The sequence below is a fragment of the Chionomys nivalis genome, chromosome 1, assembly GCF_950005125.1.
Source record: "Chionomys nivalis chromosome 1, mChiNiv1.1, whole genome shotgun sequence".
In the NCBI taxonomy this organism is placed as follows: domain Eukaryota; kingdom Metazoa; phylum Chordata; class Mammalia; order Rodentia; family Cricetidae; genus Chionomys; species Chionomys nivalis.
In genome coordinates, this window is record NC_080086.1 from 205,326,368 (window position 1) to 205,348,405 (window position 22,038).

Below are 22,038 nucleotides of genomic sequence, written 5' to 3' on the forward strand. Positions count from 1 at the left end.
CGTGGGCCCTGGCCTTTGCCCTTACTCTATGTCTGCACTTGGCCTCATCCAACACAGCAGCCAATGCTCTTAAGCACTGAGCCATCTCTCCTGCCTCTTCCTTCTGTTGCCAGTAGATGGCACCAAATCTCATTTAGAGAGCAAAACTGTGGTTGCCAGGAATCGAACTTCCGACCTTTAGAAGGGCAGCCAGGATTCTTAACCACTGACCTATCTCTCGAGCGCTTCTTTCTGCATGCAAAAGAGGGCACTAGACCTCAGTGCAGATGGTTGTCAGCCATTATGTGGTTGCTTGAAATTGGATACAGGAGGAAGAAAGAGCACGAAATGCTTAAACACTGAGCCATCTCTCCAACCCGTTTTTCTACTTCTTTACCTAAACCAGATGTACTCAATGATGTGTGGATCACATCTGCATTTTCCTAACATTTGAAGTACAGGCGTCTCCATGGATCTGTTGGCCATTCGTGTACCTCATAGAGGAGGTCTAGAAAAAATTGTTTCACTGATTTAAATTGGTTAAGCTTTTGTTGGTGTTTGTTCCTTTGTATGTCTTGGATGTGAGTTCTTCTTCAGGCACATGAGCATGCTAGTATTTTCTTCTTCTAACCATCTTGGCTCACTCTGCTTGGTGGTGTCTCTGAAGCATGCTGGCTCATGGTGATAGAGTTGTGAGTCTTTATTATCCTAACAAAACGTTTTGCCTGATTCAGTCCCAACAACCTGGGCCATGGCTGTATGTCGGTAATTGGGCTCATCAAACTCAGCAGGCATGCTCTTAACCACCAAGACATCTCTCCTGCCTCTTCCTTCTGCTTCCAGTAGAGGGCACCAAACCTCATTTTGAAGCAATTATGTGATGTCCAGGAATCGAACTTCTGATCTTTGGAAGAGCAGGCAATGCTCTTAACCACTGAGCCATCTCTCCGACCCGTTTTTCAACTTCTTTAACTAAACCAGGTTTACTCAATGTGGTGTGTGGATCACATCTGCATTCCCCTAACATGTGGAGTACAGGGGTCTCCATGGACCTATTGGCTGTTCATGTACCTCATAGAGGAGGTCAGGTTAAATTGTTTGCAGGCTTTAAATTGGTTAACATTTTGCTGGTGTTTGTAGTCCTTTGATTGTCTTGGATGTGAGTTCTCTTTAAGGCACATGAACATGCAAGTGTTTTTTTTCTAGCCATCTTGCCTTACTCTCCTTAGTGTTGTCTCTGAAGCACGATGTCTCATGGTGATAGAGCTGTGAGTCTTTAACATCCTAAAAAAACGTTTGCCCAATTCAGTCACAATAACGTGGGCCCTGGCCTTTGCCCTGACTCTATATCTGCACTTGGCCTCATCCAACACAGCAGCCAATGCTCTTAAGCACTGAGCCATCTCTCCTGCCTCTTCCTTCTGTTGCCAGTAGATCGCACCAAATCTCATTTTGAGAGCAAAACTGTGGTTGCCAGGAATCGAACTTCAGACCTTTAGAAGGGCAGCCAGGATTCTTAACCACTGAGCTATCTCTCGAGCGCTTCTTTCTGCATGCCAAAGAGGGCACAAGACTTCAGTGCAGATGGTTGTGAGCCATTATGTGGTTGCTTGAAATTGGATACAGGAGGAAGAAAGAGCACGAAGTGCTATTAAACACTGAGCCATCTCTCCAACTCGTTTTTCTACTTCTTTACCTAAACCAGATGTACTCAATGATGTGTGGATCACATCTGCATTTTCCTAACATTTAAAGTACAGGGGTCTCCATGGATCTGTTGGCCATTCGTGTACCTCATATAGGAGGTCTAGACAAATTGTTTCACTAGCTTTAAATTGGTTAAGCTTTTGTTGGTGTTTGTTCCTTTGTATGTCTTTGATGTGAGTTCTTCAGGCACATGAACATGCTAGTATTTTCTTCTTCTAACCATCCTGCCTTACTCTGCTTGGTGGTGTCTCTGAAGCATGCTGGTTCATGGTGATAGAGCTGTGAGTCTTTATTATCCTAACAAAATGTTTTGCCTGATTCAGTCCCAACAACCTGGGTCCTGGCAGTATGTCTGCACTTGGCCTCATCAAATTCAGCAGGCATGCTCTTAACCACCAAGACATCTCTCCTGCCTCTTCCTTCTGCTTGCAATAGAGGGCACCAAACCTCATTTTGAAGCAATCATGTGATGTCCAGGAATTGAACTTCTGATCTTTGGAAGAGCAGGCAATGCTCTTAACCACTGAGCCATCTCTCCGACCCATTTTTCAACTTCTTTAACTAAACGAGGTTTACTCAATGTGGTGTGTGGATCACATCTGCATTCCCCTAACATGTGGAATACAGGCGTCTCCATGGAACTATTGGCTGTTCATGTACCTCATAGAGGAGGTCAGGATAATTTGTTTCTCTGGCATTAAAATGGTTAACATTTACTGGTGTTTGTAGTCCTTTGATTGTCTTGGATGTGAGTTCTCTTTAAGGCACATGAACATGCCAGTGTTTTCTTCTTCTAGCCATCTTGCCTTACTCTCCTTAGTGTTGTCTCTGAAGCACGATGTCTCATGGTGATAGAGCTGTGAGTCTTTAACATCCTAAATAAACGTTTGCCCAATTCAGTCACAATAACGTGGGCCCTGGCCTTTGCCCTGACTCTATGTCTGCACTTGGCCTCATCCAACTCAGCAGCCAATGCTCTTAAGCACTGAGCAATCTCTCCTGCCTCTTCCTTCTGTTGCCAGTAGATGGCACCAAATCTCATTTTGAGAGCAAAACTGTGGTTGCCAGGAATCGAACATCTGACCTTTAGAAGGGCAGCCAGGATTGTTAAGCACTGAGCTATCTCTCGAGCGCTTCTTTCTGCATGCAAAAGAGGGCACAAGACCTCAGTGCAGATGGTTGTGAGCCATTATGTGGTTGCTTGAAGTTGGATACAGGAGGAAGAAAGAGCACGAAATGCTCTTAAACACTGAGCCATCTCTCCAACCCGTTTTTCTACTGCTTTACCTAAACCAGATGTACTCAATGATGTGTGGATCACATCTGCATTTTCCTAACATTTGAAGTACAGGGATCTCCATGGATCTGTTTGCCATTCGTGTACCTCATAGAGGAGGTGTAGACAAACTGTTTCACTGGCTTTAAATTGGTTAAGCTTTTGTTGGTGTTTGTTCCTATGTATGTCTTGGATGTGAGTTCTTCTTCAGGCACATGAACATGCTAGTATTTTCTTCTTCTAACCATCCTGCCTTACTCTGCTTGGTGGTGTCTCTGAAGCATGCTGGCTCATGGTGATAGAGCTGTGAGTCTTTATTATCCTAACAAAGTGTTTTGCCTGATTCAGTCCCAACAACCTGGGTCCTGGCTGTGTGTCTGCACTTGGCCTCATCAAACTCAGCAGGCATGCTCTTAACCACTAAGACATCTCTCCTGACTCTTCCTTCTGCTTCCAGTAGAGGGCACCAAACCTCATTTTGAAGCAATTATGTGATGTCCAGGAATCGAACTTCTGATCTTTGGAAGAGCAGGCAATGCTCTTAACCACTGAGCCATCTCTCCAACCCGTTTTCAACTTCTGTAACTAAACCAGGTTTACTCAATGTGGTGTGTGGATCACATCTGCATTCCCCTAACATGTGGAGTACAGGGGTCTCCATGGACCTATTGGCTGTTCATGTACCTCATAGAGGAGGTCAGGTTAAATTGTTTGCTGGCTTTAAATTGGTTAACATTTTGCTGGTGTTTGTAGTCCTTTGATTGTCTTGGATGTGAGTTCTCTTTAAGGCACATGAACATGCCAGTGTTTTCTTCTTCTAGCCATCTTGCCTTACTCTCCTTAGTGTTGTCTCTGAAGCACGATGTCTCATGGTGATAGAGCTGTGAGTCTTTAACATCCTAAAAAAACGTTTGCCCAATTCAGTCACAATAACGTGGGCCCTGGCCTTTGCCCTGACTCTATGTCTGCACTTGGCCTCATCAAACTCAGCAGGCAATGCTCTTAAGCACTGAGCCATCTCTCCTGCCTCTTCCTTCTGTTGCCAGTAGATGGCACCAAATCTCATTTTGAGAGCAAAACTGTGCTTGCCAGGAATCGAACTTCTGACCTTTAGAAGGGCAGCCAGGATTCTTAACCACTGAACTATCTCTCGAACGCTTCGTTCTGCATGTGAAAGAGGGCACAAGACCTCAGTGCAGATGGTTGTGAGCCATTATGTGGTTGCTTGAAATTGGATACAGGAGGAAGAAAGAGCACGAAATGCTCTTAAACACTGAGCCATCTCTCCAACCCGTTTTTCTACTTCTTTACCTAAACCAGATGTACTCAATGATGTGTGGATCACATCTGCATTTTCCTAACATTTGAAGTACAGTGGCCTCCATGGATCTGTTGGCCATTCGTGTACCTCATAGAGGAGGTGTAGACAAATTGTTTCACTGGCTTTAAATTGGTTAAGCTTTTGTTGGTGTTTGTTCCTTTGTATGTCTTGGATATGAGTTCTTTTTCAGGCACATGGACATGCTAGTATTTTCTTCTTCTAACCATCCTGCCTTACTCTGCTTGGTGGTGTCTCTGAAGCATGCTGGCTCATGGTGATAGAGCTGTGAGTCTTTATTATCCTAACAAAATATTTTGCCTGATTCAGTCCCAACAACCTGGGCCCTGGCTGTGTGTATGTAATTGGCCTCATCAAACTCAGCAGGCATGCATTTAACCACCAAGACATCTCTCCTGCCTCTTCCTTCTGCTTCCAGTAGAGGGCACCAAACCTCATTTTGAAGCAATTATGTGATGTCCAGGAATCGAACTTCTGATCTTTGGAAGAGCAGGCAATGCTCTTAACCACTGAGCCATCTCTCCGACCCGTTTTTCAACTTCTTTAACTAAACCAGGTTTTCTCAATGTGGTGTGTGGATCACATCTGCATTCCCCTAACATGTGGAGTACAGGGGTCTCCATGGACCTATTGGCTGTTCATGTACCTGATAGAGGAGGTCAGCATAAATTGTTTCTCTGGCTTTAAAGTGGTTAACATTTTGCTGGTGTTTGTAGTCCTTTGATTGTCTTGGATGTGAGTTCTCTTTAAGGCACATGAACATGCCAGTGTTTTCTTCTTCTAGCCATCTTGCCTTACTCTCCTTAGTGTTGTCTCTGAAGCACGATGTCTCATGGTGATAGAGCTGTGAGTCTTTAACATCCTAAAAAAACGTTTGCCCAATTCAGTCACAATAACGTGGGCCCTGGCCTTTGCCCTGACTCTATGTCTGCACTTGGCCTCATCAAACTCAGCAGGCAATGCTCTTAAGCACTGAGCCATCTCTCCTGCCTCTTCCTTCTGTTGCCAGTAGATGGCACCAAATCTCATTTTGAGAGCAAAACTGTGGTTGCCAGGAATCGAACTTCTGACCTTTAGAAGGGCAGCCAGGATTCTTAACCACTGAACTATCTCTCGAGCGCTTCTTTCTGCATGTGAAAGAGGTCACAAGACCACAGTGCAGATGGTTGTGAGCCATTATGTGGTTGCTTGAAATTGGATACAGGAGGAAGAAAGAGCACGAAATGCTCTTAAACACTGAGCCATCTCTCCAACCCGTTTTTCTACTTCTTTACCTAAACCAGATGTACTCAATGATGTGTGGATCACATCTGCATTTTCATAACATTTGAAGTACAGGGGTCTCCATGGATCTGTTGGCCATTCGTGTACCTCATAGAGGAGGTCTAGACAAATTGTTTCACTGGCTTTAAATTGGTTAGGCTTTTGTTGGTGTTTGTTCCTTTGTATGTCTCGGATGTGAGTTCTTCTTCAGGCACATGAACATGCTAGTATTTTCTTCTTATAACCATCCTGCCTTACTCTGCTTGGTGGTGGCTCTGAAGCATGCTGGCTCATGGTGATAGAGCTGTGAGTCTTTATTATCCTAACAAAATATTTTGCCTGATTCAGTCCCTACAACCTGGGTCCTGGCTGTATATCTGCACTTGGCCTCATCAAACTCAGCAGGCATGCTCTTAACCACCAAGACATCTCTCCTGCCTCTTCCTTCTGCTTCCAGTAGAGGGCACCAAACCTCATTTTGAAGCAATTATGTGATGTCCAGGAATCGAACTTCTGATCTTTGGAAGAGCAGGCAATGCTCTTAACCACTGAGCCATCTCTCCGACCCGTTTTTCAACTTCTTTAACTAAACCAGGTTTACTCAATGTGGTGTGTGGATCACATCTGCATTCCCCTAACATGTGGAGTACAGGGGTCTCCATGGACCTATTGGCTGTTCATGTACCTCATAGAGGAGGTCAGGTTAAATTGTTTGCTCGCATTAAATTGGTTAACATTTTGCTGGTGTTTGTAGTCCTTTGATTGTCTTGGATGTGAGTTCTCTTTAAGGCACATGAACATGCCAGTGTTTTCTTCTTCTAGCCATCTTGCCTTACTCTCCTTAGTGTTGTCTCTGAAGCACGATGGCTCATGGTGATAGAGCTGTGAGTCTTTAACATCCTAAAAAACGTTTGCCCAATTCAGTCACAATAACGTGGGCCCTGGCCTTTGCCCTGACTCTATGTCTGCACTTGGCCTCATCAAACTCAGCAGCCAATGCTCTTAAGCACTGAGCCATCTCTCCTGCCTCTTCCTTCTGTTGCCAGTAGATGGCAGCAAATCTCATTTTGAGAGAAAATCTGTGGTTGCCAGGAATCGAACTTCTGATCTTTAGAAGGGCAGCCAGGATTCTTAACCACTGAGCTATCTCTCGAGCGCTTGTATCTGCATGTAAAAGAGGGCACAAGAACTCAGTGCAGATGGTTGTGAGCCATTATGTGGTTGCTTGAAATTGGATACAGGAGGAAGAAAGAGCACGAAATGCTCTTAAACACTGAGCCATCTCTCCAACCCGTTTTTCTACTTCTTTACCTAAACCAGATGTACTCAATGATGTGTGGATCACATCTGCATTTTCCTAACATTTGAAGTACAGGGATCTCCATGGATCTGTTTGCCATTCGTGTACCTCATAGAGGAGGTGTAGACAAACTGTTTCACTGGCTTTAAATTGGTTAAGCTTTTGTTGGTGTTTGTTCCTTTGTATGTCTTGGATGTGAGTTCTTCTTCAGGCACATGAACATGCTAGTATTTTCTTCTTCTAACCATCCTGCCTTACTCTGCTTGGTGGTGTCTCTGAAGCATGCTGGCTCATGGTGATAGAGCTGTGAGTCTTTATTATCCTAACAATTGTTTTGCCTGATTCAGTCCCAACAACCTGGGTCCTGGCTGTATGTCTGCACTTGGCCTCATCAAACTCAGCAGGCATGCTCTTAACCACCAAGACATCTCTCCTGCCTCTTCCTTCTGCTTCCAGTTGAGGGCACCAAACCTCATTTTGAAGCAATTATGTGATGTCCAGATATCGAACTTCTGATCTTTGGAAGAGCAGGCAATGCTCTTAACCACTGAGCCATCTCTCCGACCCGTTTTTCAACTTCTTTAACTAAACCAGGTTTACTCAATGTGGTGTGTGGATCACATCTGCATTCCCCTAACATGTGGAGTACAGGGGTCTCCATGGACCTATTGGCTGTTCATGTACCTGATAGAGGAGGTCAGCATAAATTGTTTCTCTGGCTTTAAAGTGGTTACCATTTTGCTGGTGTTTGTAGTCCTTTGATTGTCTTGGATGTGAGTTCTCTTTAAGGCACATGAACATGCCAGTGTTTTCTTCTTCTAGCCATCTTGCCTTACTCTCCTTAGTGTTGTCTCTGAAGCACGATGTCTCATGGTGATAGAGCTGTGAGTCTTTAACATCCTAAAAAAACGTTTGCCCAATTCAGTCACAATAACGTGGGCCCTGGCCTTTGCCCTGACTCTATGTCTGCACTTGGCCTCATCCAACTCAGCAGCCAATGCTCTTAAGCACTGAGCCATCTCTCCTGCCTCTTCCTTCTGTTGCCAGTAGATGGCACCAAATCTCATTTTGAGAGCAAAACTGTGGTTGCCAGGAATCGAACTTCTGACCTTTAGAAGGGCAGCCAGGATTCTTAACCACTGAGCTATCTCTCGAGCGCTTCTTTCTGCATGCAAAAGAGGGCACAAGACCTCAGTGCAGATGGTTGTGAGCCATTATGTGGTTGCTTGAAGTTGGATACAGGAGGAAGAAAGAGCACGAAATGCTCTTAAACACTGAGCCATGTCTCCAACCCGTTTTTCTACTTCTTTACCTAAACCAGATGTACTCAATGATGTGTGGATCACATCTGCATTATCATAACATTTGAAGTACAGGGGTCTCCATGGATCTGCTGGCCATTCGTGTACCTCATAGAGGAGGTGTAGACAAACTGTTTCACTGGCTTTAAATTGGTTAAGCTTTTGTTGGTGTTTGTTCCTTTGTATGTCTTGGATGTGAGTTCTTCTTCAGGCACATGAACATGCTAGTATTTTCTTCTTCTAACCATCCTGCCTTACTCTGCTTGGTGGTGTCTCTGAAGCATGCTGGCTCATGGTGATAGAGCTGTGAGTCTTTATTATCCTAACAAAGTGTTTTGCCTGATTCAGTCCCAACAACCTGGATCCTGGCTTTATGTCTGCACTTGGCCTCATCAAACTCAGCAGGCATGCTCTTAACCACCAAGACATCTCTCCTGCCTCTTCCTTCTGCTTCCAGTAGAGGGCACCAAACCTCATTTTGAAGCAATTATGTGATGTCCAGGAATCGAACTTCTGATCTTTGGAAGAGCAGGCAATGCTCTTAACCACTGAGCCACCTCTCCGACCCGTTTTTCAACTTCTTTAACTAAACCAGGTTTACTCAATGTGGTGTGTGGATCACATCTGCATTCCCGTAACATGTGGAGTACAGGGGTCTCCATGGACCTATTGGCTGTTCATGTACCTGATAGAGGAGGTCAGCCTAAATTGTTTCTCTGGCTTTAAAGTGGTTAACATTTTGCTGGTGTTTGTAGTCCTTTGATTGTCTTGGATGTGAGTTCTCTTTAAGGCACATGAACATGCCAGTGTTTTCTTCTTCTAGCCATCTTGCCTTACTCTCCTTACTGTTGTCTCTGAAGCACGATGTCTCATGGTGATAGAGCTGTGAGGATTTAACATCCTAAAAAAACGTTTGCCCAATTCAGTCACAATAACGTGGGCCCTGGCCTTTGCCCTGACTCTATGTCAGCACTTGGCCTCATCAAACTCAGCAGCCAATGCTCTTAAGCACTGAGCCATCTCTCCTGCCTCTTCCTTCTGTTGCCAGTAGATGGCACCAAATCTCATTTTGAGAGCAAAACTGTGGTTGCCAGGAATCGAACTTCTGACCTTTAGAAGGGCAGCCAGGATTCTTAACCACTGAGCTATCCCTCGAGCGCTTCTTTCTGCATGCAAAAGAGGGCACAAAACCTCAGTGCAGATGGTTGTGACCCATTATGTGGTTGCTTGAAATTGGATACAGGAGGAAGAAAGAGCACGAAATGCTCTTAAATAGTGAGCCATCCCTCCAACCCGTTTTTCTACTTCTTTACCTAAACCAGATGTACTCAATGATGTGTAGATCACATCTGCAATTTCATAACATTTGAAGTACAGGGGTCTCCATGGATCTGTTGGCCATTCGTGTACCTCATAGAGGAGGTCTAGACAAATTGTTTCACTGGCTTTAAATTGGTTAAGCTTTTGTTGGTGTTTGTTCCTTTGTATGTCTTGAATGTGAGTTCTTCTTCAGGCACATGAACATGCTAGTATTTTCTTCTTATAACCATCCTGCCTTACTCTGCTTGGTGGTGGCTCTGAAGCATCCTGGCTCATGGTGATAGAGCTGTGAGTCTTTATTATCCTAACAAAATATTTTGCCTGATTCAGTCCCAACAACCTGGGTCCTGGCTGTATGTCTGCACTTGGCCTCATCAAACTCAGCAGGCATGCTCTTAACCACCAAGACATCTCTCCTGCCTCTTCCTTCTGCTTCCAGTTGAGGGCACCAAACCTCATTTTGAAGCAATTATGTGATGTCCAGGAATCGAACTTCTGATCTTTGGAAGAGCAGGCAATGCTCTTAACCACTGAGCCATCTCTCCGATCCGTTTTTGAACTTCTTTAACTAAACCAGGTTTACTCAATGTGGTGTGTGGATCACATCTGCATTCCCCTAACATGTGGAGTACAGGGGTCTCCATGGACCTATTGGCTGTTCATGTACCTCATAGAGGAGGTCAGGATAAATTGTTTCTCTGGCTTTAAAGTGGTTACCATTTTGCTGGTGTTTCTAGTCCTTTGATTGTCTTGGATGTGAGTTCTCTTTAAGGCACATGAACATGCCAGTGTTTTCTTCTTCTAGCCATCTTGCCTTACTCTCCTTAGTGTTGTCTCTGAAACACGATGTCTCATGGTGATTGAGCTGTGAGTCTTTAACATCCTAAAAAAACGTTTGCCCAATTCAGTCACAATAACGTGGGCCCTGGCCTTTGCCCTGACTCTATGTCTGCACTTGGCCTCATCCAACTCAGCAGCCAATGCTCTTAAGCACTGAGCCATCTCTCCTGCCTCTTCCTTCTGTTGCCAGTAGATGGCACCAAATCTCATTTTGAGAGCAAAACTGTGGTTGCCAGGAATCGAACTTCTGACCTTTGGAAGGGCAGCCAGGATTCTTAACCACTGAGCTATCTCTCGAGCGCTTCTTTTGGCATGCAAAAGAGGGCACAAAACCTCAGTGCGGATGGTTGTGAGCCATTATGTGGCTGCTTGAAGTTGGATACAGGAGGAAGAAACAGCACGAAATGCTCTTAAACACTGAGCCATCTCTTCAACCCGTTTTTCTACTTCTTTACCTAAACCAGATGTACTCAATGATGTGTGGATCACATCTGCATTTTCCTAACATTTGAAGTACAGGGGTCTCCATGGGTCTGTTGGCCATTCGTGTACCTCATAGAGGAGGTCTAGACAAATTGTTTCACTGGCTTTAAATTGGTTAAGCTTTTGTTGGTGTTTGTTCCTTTGTATGTCTTGGATGTGAGTTCTTATTCAGGCACATGAACATGCTAGTATTTTCTTCTTGTAACCATCCTGCCTTACTCTGCTTGGTGGTGTCTCTGAAGCATGCTGGCTCATGGTGATAGAGCTGTGAGTCTTTATTATCCTAACAAAATATTTTGCCTGATTCAGTCCCTACAACCTGGGTCCTGGCTGTATATCTGCACTTGGCCTCATCAAACTCAGCAGGCATGCTCTTAACCACCAAGACATCTCTCCTGCCTCTTCCTTCTGCTTCCAGTAGAGGACACCAAACCTCATTTTTAAGCAATTATGTGATGTCCAGGAATCGAACTTCTGATCTTTGGAAGAGCAGGCAATGCTCTTAACCACTGAGCCATCTCTCCGACCCGTTTTTCAACTTCTTTAACTAAACCAGGTTTACTCAATGTGGTGTGTGGATCACATCTGAATTCCCCTAACATGTGGAGTACAGGGGTCTCCATGGACCTATTGGCTGTTCATGTACCTCATAGAGGAGTTCAGGTTAAATTGTTTGCTCGCATTAAATTGGTTAACATTTTGCTGGTGTTTGTAGTCCTTTGATTGTCTTGGATGTGAGTTCTCTTTAAGGCACATGAACATGCCAGTGTTTTCTTCTTCTAGCCATCTTGCCTTACTCTCCTTAGTGTTGTCTCTGAAGCACGATGTCTCATGGTGATAGAGCTGTGAGTCTTTAACATCCTAAAAAACGTTTGCCCAATTCAGTCACAATAACGTGGGCCCTGGCCTTTGCCCTGACTCTATGTCTGCACTTGGCCTCATCCAACTCAGCAGCCAATGCTCTTAAGCCCTGAGCCATCTCTCCTGCCTCTTCCTTCTGTTGCCAGTAGATGGCACCAAATCTCATTTTGAGAGCAAAACTGTGGTTGCCAGGAATCGAACTTCTGACCTTTAGAAGGGCAGCCAGGATTCTTAACCACTGAGCTATCCCTCGAGCGCTTCTTTCTGCATGTGAAAGAGGGCACAAGACCTCAGTGCAGATGGTTGTGAGCCATTATGTGGTTGCTTGAAATTGGATACAGGAGGAAGAAAGAGCACGAAATGCTCTTAAACACTGAGCCATCTCTCCAACCCGTTTTTCTACTTCTTTACCTAAACCAGATGTACTCAATGATGTGTGGATCACATCTGCATTTTCCTAACATTTGAAGTACAGTGGCCTCCATGGATCTGTTGGCCATTCGTGTACCTCATAGAGGAGGTGTAGACAAATTGTTTCACTGGCTTTAAATTGGTTAAGCTTTTGTTGGTGTTTGTTCCCTTGTATGTCTTGGATGAGAGTTCTTCTTCAGGCACATGAACATGCTACTATTTTCTTCTATTAACCATCCTGCCTTACTCTGCTTGGTGGTGTCTCTGAAGCATGCTGGCTCATGGTGATAGAGCTGTGAGTCTTTATTATCCTAACAAAATGTTTTTCCTGATTCAGTCCCAAAAACCTGGGCTCTGGCTGTGTGTCTGTAATTGGCCTCATCAAACTCAGCAGGCATGCTCTTAACCACCAAGACATCTCTCTTGCCTCTTCCTTCTGCTTCCAGTAGAGGGCACCAAACCTCATTTTGAAGCAATTATGTGATGTCCAGGAATCGAACTTCTGATTTTTGGAAGAGCAGGCAATGCTCTTAACCACTGAGCCATCTCTCCGACCCGTTTTTCAACTTCTTTAACTAAACCAGGTTTACTCAATGTGGTGTGTGGATCACATCTGCATTCCCCTAACATGTGGAGTACAGGGGTCTCCATGGACCTATTGGCTGTTCATGTACCTGATAGAGGAGGTCAGCATAAATTGTTTCTCTGGCTTTAAATTGGTTAACATTTTGCTGGTGTTTGTAGTTCCTTGATTGTCTTGGATGTGAGTTCTCTTTAAGGCACATGAACATGCCAGTGTTTTCTTCTTCTAGCCATCTTGCCTTACTCTCCTTAGTGTTGTCTCTGAAGCACGATGTCTCATGGTGATAGAGCTGTGAGTCTTTAACATCCTAAAAAAACGTTTGCCCAATTCAGTCACAATAACGTGGGCCCTGGCCTTTGCCCTGACTCTATGTCTGCACTTGGCCTCATCCAACTCAGCAGCCAATGCTCTTAAGCACTGAGCCATCTCTCCTGCCTCTTCCTTCTGTTGCCAGTAGATGGCACCAAATCTCATTTTGAGAGCAAAACTGTGGTTGCCAGGAATCGAACTTCTGACCTTTAGAAGGGCAGCCAGGATTCTTAACCACTGAGCTATCTCTCGAGCGCTTCTTTCTGCATGCAAAAGAGGGCACAAGACCTCAGTGCAGATGGTTGTGAGCCATTATGTGGTTGCTTGAAGTTGGATACAGGAGGAAGAAAGAGCACGAAATGCTCTTAAACACTGAGCCATCTCTCCAACCCGTTTTTCTACTTCTTTACCTAAACCAGATGTACTCAATGATGTGTGGATCACATCTGCAATTTCATAACATTTGAAGTACAGGGGTCTCCATGGATCTGCTGGCCATTCGTGTACCTCATAGAGGAGGTGTAGACAAACTGTTTCACTGGCTTTAAATTGGTTAAGCTTTTGTTGGTGTTTGTTCCTTTGTATGTCTTGGATGTGAGTTCTTCTTCAGGCACATGAACATGCTAGTATTTTCTTCTTCTAACCATCCTGCCTTACTCTGCTTGGTGGTGTCTCTGAAGCATGCTGGCTCATGGTGATAGAGCTGTGAGTCTTTAATATGCTAACAAAGTGTTTTGCCTGATTCAGTCCCAACAACCTGGATCCTGGCTTTATGTCTGCACTTGGCCTCATCAAACTCAGCAGGCATGCTCTTAACCACCAAGACATCTCTCCTGCCTCTTCCTTCTGCTTCCAGTAGAGGGCACCAAACCTCATTTTGAAGCAATTATGTGATGTCCAGGAATCGAACTTCTGATCTTTGGAAGAGCAGGCAATGCTCTAAACCACTGAGCCATCTCTCCGACCCATTTTTCAACTTCTTTAACTAAACGAGGTTTACTCAATGTGGTGTGTGGATCACATCTGCATTCCCCTTACATGTGGAGTACTGGCGTCTCCATGGAACTATTGGCTGTTCATGTACCTCATAGAGGAGTTCAGGATAATTTGTTTCTCTGGCTTTAAATTGGTTAACATTTTGCTGGTGTTTGTAGTCCTTTGATTGTCTTGGATGTGAGTTCTCTTTAAGGCACATGAACATGCCAGTGTTTTCTTCTTCTAGCCACCTTGCCTTACTCTCCTTAGTGTTGTCTCTGAAGCACGATGTCTCATGGTGATAGAGCTGTGAGTCTTTAACATCCTAAAAAAACGTTTGCCCAATTCAGTCACAATAACGTGGGCCCTGGCCTCTGCCCTGACTCTATGTCTGCACTTGGCCTCATCCAACTCAGCAGCCAATGCTCTTAAGCACTGAGCCATCTCTCCTGCCTCTTCCTTCTGTTGCCAGTAGATGGCACCAAATCTCATTTTGAGAGCAAAACTGTGGTTGCCAGGAATCGAACTTCTGAACTTTGGAAGGGCAGCCAGGATTCTTAACCACTGAGCTATCTCTCGAGCGCTTCTTTCTGCATGCAAAAGATGGCACAAGACCACAGGGCAGATGGTTGTGAGCCATTATGGGGTTGCTTGAAGTTGGATACAGGAGGAAGAAAGAGCACAAAATGCTCTTAAACACTGAGCCATCTCTCCAACCCGTTTTTCTACTTCTTTACCTAAACCAGATGTACTCAATGATGTGTGGATCACATCTGCATTTTCCTAACATTTGAAGTACAGGGGTCTCCATGGATATGTTGGCCATTCGTGTACCTCATAGAGGAGGTCTAGACAAATTGTTTGACTGTCTTTAAATTGGTTAAGCTTTTGTTGGTGTTTGTTCTTTTGTATGTCTTGTACGTGAGTTCTTCTTCAGGCACATGAACATGCTAGTATTTTCTTCTTCTAACCATCCTGCCTTACTCTGCTTGGTGGTGTCTCTGAAGCATGCTGGCTCATGGTGATAGAGCTGTGAGTCTTTATTATCCTAACAAAATGTTTTGCCTGATTCAGTCCCAACAACCTGGGTCCTACCTGTATATCTGCACTTGGCCTCATCAAACTCAGCAGGCATGCTCTTAACCACCAAGACATCTCTCCTGCCTCTTCCTTCTGCTTCCAGTAGAGGGCACCAAACCTCATTTTGAAGCAATTATGTGATGTCCAGGAATCGAACTTCTGATCTTTGGAAGAGCAGGCAATGCTCTTAACCACTTAGCCATCTCTCCGACCCGTTTTTCAACTTCTTTAACTAAACCAGGTTTACTCAATGTGGTGTGTGGATCACATCTGCATTCCCCTAACATGTGGAGTACAGGGGTCTCTATGGACCTACTGGCTATTCATGTACCTGATAGAGGAGGTCAGCATAAATTGTTTCTCTGGCTTTAAAGTGGTTAACATTTTGCTGGTGTTTGTAGTTCCTTGATTGTCTTGGATGTGAGTTCTCTTTAAGGCACATGATCATGCCAGTGTTTTCTTCTTCTAGCCATCTTGCCTTACTCTCCTTAGTGTTGTCTCTGAAGCACGATGTCTCATGGTGATAGAGCTGTGAGTCTTTAACATCCTAAAAAAACGTTTGCCCAATTCAGTCACAATAACGTGGGCCCTGGCCTTTGCCCTGACTCTATCCAACTCAGCAGCCAATGCTCTTAAGCACTGAGCCATCTCTCCTGCCTCTTCCTTCTGTTGCCAGTAGATGGCACCAAATCTCATTTTGAGAGCATAACTGTGGTTACCAGGAATCGAACTTCTGACCTTTAGAAGGGCAGCCAGGATTCTTAACCACTGAGCTATCCCTCGAGCGCTTCTTTCTGCATGCAAAAGAGGGCACAAGACCTCAGTGCAGATTGTTGTGAGCCATTATGTGGTTGCTTGAAGTTGGATACAGGAGGAAGAAAGAGCACGAAATGCTCTTAAACACTGAGCCATCTCTCCAACCCGTTTTTCTACTTCTCTACCTAAACCAGAGGTACTCAATGATGTTTGGATCACATCTGCATTTTCATAACATTTGAAGTACAGGGGTCTCCATGGATCTGTTGGCCATTCGTGTACCTCATAGAGGAGGTGTAGACAAACTGTTTCACTGGCTTTAAATTGGTTAAGCTTTTGTTGGTGTTTGTTCCTTTGTATGTCTTGGATGTGAGTTCTTCTTCAGGCACATGAACATGCTAGTATTTTCTTCTTCTAACCATCCTGCCTTACTCTGCTTGGTGGTGTCTCTGAAGCATGCTGGCTCATGGTGATAGAGCTGTGAGTCTTTATTATCCTAACAAAATGTTTTGCCTGATTCAGGCCCAACAACCTGGGTCCTGGGTGTATGTCTGCACTTGGCCTCATCAAACTCAGCAGGCATGCTCTTAACCACCAAGACATCTCTCCTGCCTCTTCCTTCTGCTTCCAGTAGAGGGCACCAAACCTCATTTTGAAGCAATTATGTGATGTCCAGGAATCGAACTTCTGATCTTTGTTAGAGCAGGCAATGCTCTTAACCACTGAGCCATCTCTCCGACCCGTTTTTCAACTTCTTTAACTAAACCAGGTTTACTCAATGTGGTGTGTGGATCACATCTGCATTCCCCTAACATGTGGAGTACAGGGGTCTCCATGGACCTATTGGCTGTTCATGTACCTCATAGAGGAGGTCAGGATAAATTGTTTCTCTGGCTTTAAATTGGTTAACATTTTGCTGGTGTTTGTAGTCCTTTGATTGTCTTGGATGTGAGTTCTCTTTAAGGCACATGAACATGCCAGTGTATTCTTCTTCTAGCCATCTTGCCTTACTCTCCTTAGTTTTGTCTCTGAAGCACGATGTCTCATGGTGATAGAGTTGTGAGTCTTTAACATCCTAAAAAAACGTTTGCCCAATTCAGTCACAATAACGTGGGCCCTGGCCTTTGCCCTGACTCTATGTCTGCACTTGGCCTCATCCAACTCAGCAGCCAATGCTCTTAAGCACTGAGCCATCTCTCCTGCCTCTTCCTTCTGATGCCAGTAGATGGCACCAAATCTCATTTTGAGAGCAAAACTGTGGTTGCCAGGAATCGAACTTCTGACCTTTCGAAGGGCAGCCAGGATTCTTAACCACTGAGCTATCTCTCGAGCGCTTCTTTCTGCATGCAAAAGAGGGCACAAGACCTCAGTGCAGATTGTTGTGAGCCATTATGTGGTTGCTTGAAGTTGGATACAGGAGGAAGAAAGAGCACGAAATGCTCTTAAACACTGAGCCATCTCTCCAACCCGTTTTTCTACTTCTTTACCTAAACCAGATGTACTCAATGATGTGTGGATCACATCTGCATTTTCCTAACATTTGAAGTACAGGGGTCTCCATGGATCTGTTTGCCATTCGTGTACCTCATAGAGGAGGTGTAGACAAACTGTTTCACTGGCTTTAAATTGGTTAAGCTTTTGTTGGTGTTTGTTCCTTTGTATGTCTTGGATGTGAGTTCTTCTTCAGGTACATGAACATGCTAGTATTTTCTTCTTCTAACCATCCTGCCTTACTCTGCTTGGTGGTGTCTCTGAAGCATGCTGGCTCATGGTGATAGAGCTGTGAGTCTTTATTATCCTAACAAAATGTTTTGCCTGATTCAGTCCCAACAACCTGGGTCCTGGCTGTATGTCTGCACTTGGCCTCATCAAACTCAGCAGGCATGCTCTTAACCACCAAGACATCTCTCCTGCCTCTTCCTTCTGCTTCCAGTAGAGGGCACCAAACCTCATTTTGAAGCAATTATGTGATGTCCAGGAATCGAACTTCTGATCTTTGTTAGAGCAGGCAATGCTCTTAACCACTGAGCCATCTCTCCGACCCGTTTTTCAACTTCTTTAACTAAACCAGGTTTACTCAATGTGGTGTGTGGATCACATCTGCATTCCCCTAACATGTGGAGTACAGGGGTCTCCATGGACCTATTGGCTGTTCATGTACCTCATAGAGGAGGTCAGGATAAATTGTTTCTCTGGCTTTAAAGTGGTTAACATTTTGCTGGTGTTTGTAGTCCTTTGATTGTCTTGGATGTGAGTTCTCTTTAAGGCACATGAACATGCCAGTGTTTTTTTCTTCTAGCCATCTTGCCTTACTCTCCTTAGTTTTGTCTCTGAAGCACGATGTCTCATGGTGATAGAGCTGTGAGTCTTTAACATCCTAAAAAAACGTTTGCCCAATTCAGTCACAATAACGTGGGCCCTGGCCTTTGCCCTGACTCTATGTCTGCACTTGGCCTCATCCAACTCAGCAGCCAATGCTCTTAAGCACTGAGCCATCTCTCCTGCCTCTTCCTTCTGTTGCCAGTAGATGGCACCAAATCTCATTTTGAGAGCAAAACTGTGGTTGCCAGGAATCGAATTTCTGACCTTTAGAAGGCCAGCCAGGATTCTTAACCACTGAGCTATCTCTCGAGCACTTCTTTCTGCATGCAAAAGAGGGCACAAGACCTCAGGGCAGATGGTTATGAGCCATTATGTGGATTCTTGAAATTGGATACAGGAAGAAGAAAGAGCACGAAATGCTCTTAAACACTGAGCCATCTCTCCAACCCGTTTTTCCACTTCTTTACCTAAACCAGATGTACTCAATGATGTGTGGATCACATCTGCATTTTCCTAACATTTGAAGTACAGGGGTCTCCATGGATCTGTTGGCCATTCGTGTACATCATAGAGGAGGTCTAGACAAATTGTTTCACTGTCTTTAAATTGGTTAAGCTCTTGTTGGTGTTTGTTCCTTTGTATGTCTTGGATGTGAGTTCTTCTTCAGGCACATGAACATGCTAGTATTTTCTTCTTCTAACCATCCTGCCTTACTCTGCTTGGTGGTGTCTCTGAAGCATGCTGGCTCATGGTGATAGAGCTGTGAGTCTTTATTATCCTAACAAAATGTTTTCCTGATTCAGTCCCAACAACCTGTGTCCTGGCTGTATGTCTGCACTTGGCCTCATCAAACTCAGCAGGCATGCTCTTAACCACCAAGACATCTCTCCTGCCTCTTCCTTCTGCTTCCAGTAGAGGGCACCAAACCTCATTTTGAAGCAATTATGTGATGTCCAGGAATCGATCTTCTGATCTTTGTTAGAGCAGGCAATGCTCTTAACCACTGAGCCATCTCTCCGACCCGTTTTTCAACTTCTTTAACTAAACCAGGTTTACTCAATGTGGTGTGTGGATCACATCTGCATTCCCCTAACATGTGGAGTACAGGGGTCTCCATGGACCTATTGGCTGTTCATGTACCTGATAGAGGAGGTCAGCATAAATTGTTTCTCTGGCTTTAAAGTGGTTAACATTTTGCTGGTGTTTGTAGTCCTTTGATTGTCTTGGATGTGAGTTCTCTTTAAGGCACATGAACATGCCAGTGTTTTCTTCTTCTAGCCATCTTGCCTTACTCTCCTTAGTGTTGTCTCTGAAGCACGATGTCTCATGGTGATAGAGCTGTGAGTCTTTAACATCCTAAAAAAACGTTTGCCCAATTCAGTCACAATAACGTGGGCCCTGGTCTTTGCCCTGACTCTATGTCTGCACTTGGCCTCATCCAACTCAGCAGCCAATGCTCTTAAGCACTGAGCCATCTCTCCTGCCTCTTCCTTCTGTTGCTAGTAGATGGCACCAAATCTCATTTTGAGAGCAAAACTGTGCTTGCCAGGAATCGAACTTCTGACCTTTAGAAGGCCAGCCAGGATTCTTAACCACTGAGCTATCTCTCGAGCGCTTCTTTCTGCATGCAAAAGAGGGCACAAGACCTCAGTGCAGATGGTTGTGAGCCATTATGTGGTTGCTTGAAGTTGGATACAGGAGGAAGAAAGAGCACGAAATGCTCTTAAACACTGAGCCATCTCTCCAACCCGTTTTTCTACTTCTTTACCTAAACCAGATGTACTCAATGATGTGTGGATCACATCTGAGTTTTCCTAACATTTGAAGTACAGGGGTCTCCATCGATCTGTTGGCCATTCGTGTACCTCATAGAGGAGGTGTAGACAAACTGTTTCACTGGCTTTAAATTGGTTAAGCTTTTGTTGGTGTTTGTTCCTTTGTATGTCTTGGATGTGAGTTCTTCTTCAGGTACATGAACATGCTAGTATTTTTTTCTTCTAACCATCCTGCCTTACTCTGCTTGGTGGTGTCTCTGAAGCATGCTGGCTCATGGTGATAGAGCTGTGAGTCTTTATTATCCTAACAAAGTGTTTTGCCTGATTCAGTCCCAACAACCTGGGTCCTGGCTGTATGTCTGCACTTGGCCTCATCAAACTCAGCAGGCATGCTCTTAACCACCAAGACATCTCTCCTGCCTCTTCCTTCTGCTTCCAGTAGAGGGCACAAAACCTCATTTTGAAGCAATTATGTGATGTCCAAGAATCGAACTTCTGATCTTTGGAAGAGTAGGCAATGCTCTTAACCACTGAGCCATCTCTCCGACCCGTTTTTCAACTTCTTTAACTAAACCAGGTTTACTCAATGTGGTGTGTGGATCACATCTGCATTCCTCTAACATGTGGAGTACAGGGGTCTCCATGGACCTATTGGCTGTTCATGTACCTCATAGAGGAGGTCAGGATAAATTTTTCTCTGGCTTTAAATTGGTTAACATTTTGCTGGTGTTTGTAGTCCTTTGATTGTCTTGGATGTGAGTTCTCTTTAAGGCACATGAACATGCCAGTGTTTTCTTCTTCTAGCCATCTTGCCTTACTCTCCTTAGTGTTGTCTCTGAAGCACGATGTCTCATGGTGATAGAGCTGTGAGTCTTTAACATCCTAAAAAAACGTTTGCCCAATTCAGTCACAATAACGTGGGCCCTGGCATTTGCCCTTACTCTATGTCTGCACTTGGCCTCATCAAACTCAGCAGCCAATGCTCTTAAGCACTGAGCCATCTCTCCTGCCTCTTCCTTCTGTTGCCAGTAGATGGCACCAAATCTCATTTTGAGAGCAAAACTGTGGTTGCCAGGAATCGAACTTCTGACCTTTAGAAGGGCAGCCAGGATTCTTAACCACTGAGCTATCCCTCGAGCGCTTCTTTCTGCATGCAAAAGAGGGCACAAGACCACAGTGCAGATGGTTGTGAGCCATTAAAGGTTGCTTGAAATTGGATACAGGAGGAAGAAAGAGCACGAAATGCTCTTAAACACTGAGCCATCTCTCCAACCCGTTTTTCTACTTCTTTACATAAACCAGATATACTCAATGATGTGTGGATCACATCTGCATTTTCCTAACATTTGAAGTACAGGGGTCTCCATGGATCTGTTGGCCATTCGTGTACCTCATAGAGGAGGTCTAGACAAATTGTTTCACTGGCTTTAAATTGGTTAAGCTTTTGTTGGTGTTTGTTCCTTTGTATGTCTTGGTTGTGAGTTCTTCTTCAGGCACATGAACATGCTAGTATTTTCTTCTTCTAACCATCCTGCCTTACTCTGCTTGGTGGTGTCTCTGAAGCATGCTGGCTCATGGTGATAGAGCTGTGAGTCTTTATTATCCTAACAAAATGTTTTGCCTGATTCAGTCCCAACAACCTGGGTCCTGGCTGTATGTCTGCACTTGGCCTCATCAAACTCAGCAGGCATGCTCTTAACCACTAAGACATCTCTCCTGCCTCTTCCTTCTGCTTCCAGTAGAGGGCACCAAACCTCATTTTGAAGCAATTATGTGATGTCCAGGAATCGAACTTCTGATCTTTGGCAGAGCAGGCAATGCTCTTAATCACTGAGCCATCTCTCCGACCCGTTTTTCAACTTCTTTAACTAAACCAGGTTTACTCAATGTGGTGTGTGGATCACATCTGCATTCCCCTAACATGTGGAGTACAATTGTCTCCATGGACCTATTGGCTGTTCATGTACCTGATAGAGGAGGTCAGCATAAATTGTTTCTCTGGCTTTAAAGTGGTTAACATTTTGCTGGTGTTTGTAGTACTTTCATTGTCTTGGATGTGAGTTCTCTTTAAGGCACCTGAACATGCCAGTGTTTTCTTCTTCTAGCCATCTTGCCTTACTCTCCTTAGTGTTGTCTCTGAAGCACGATGTCTCATGGT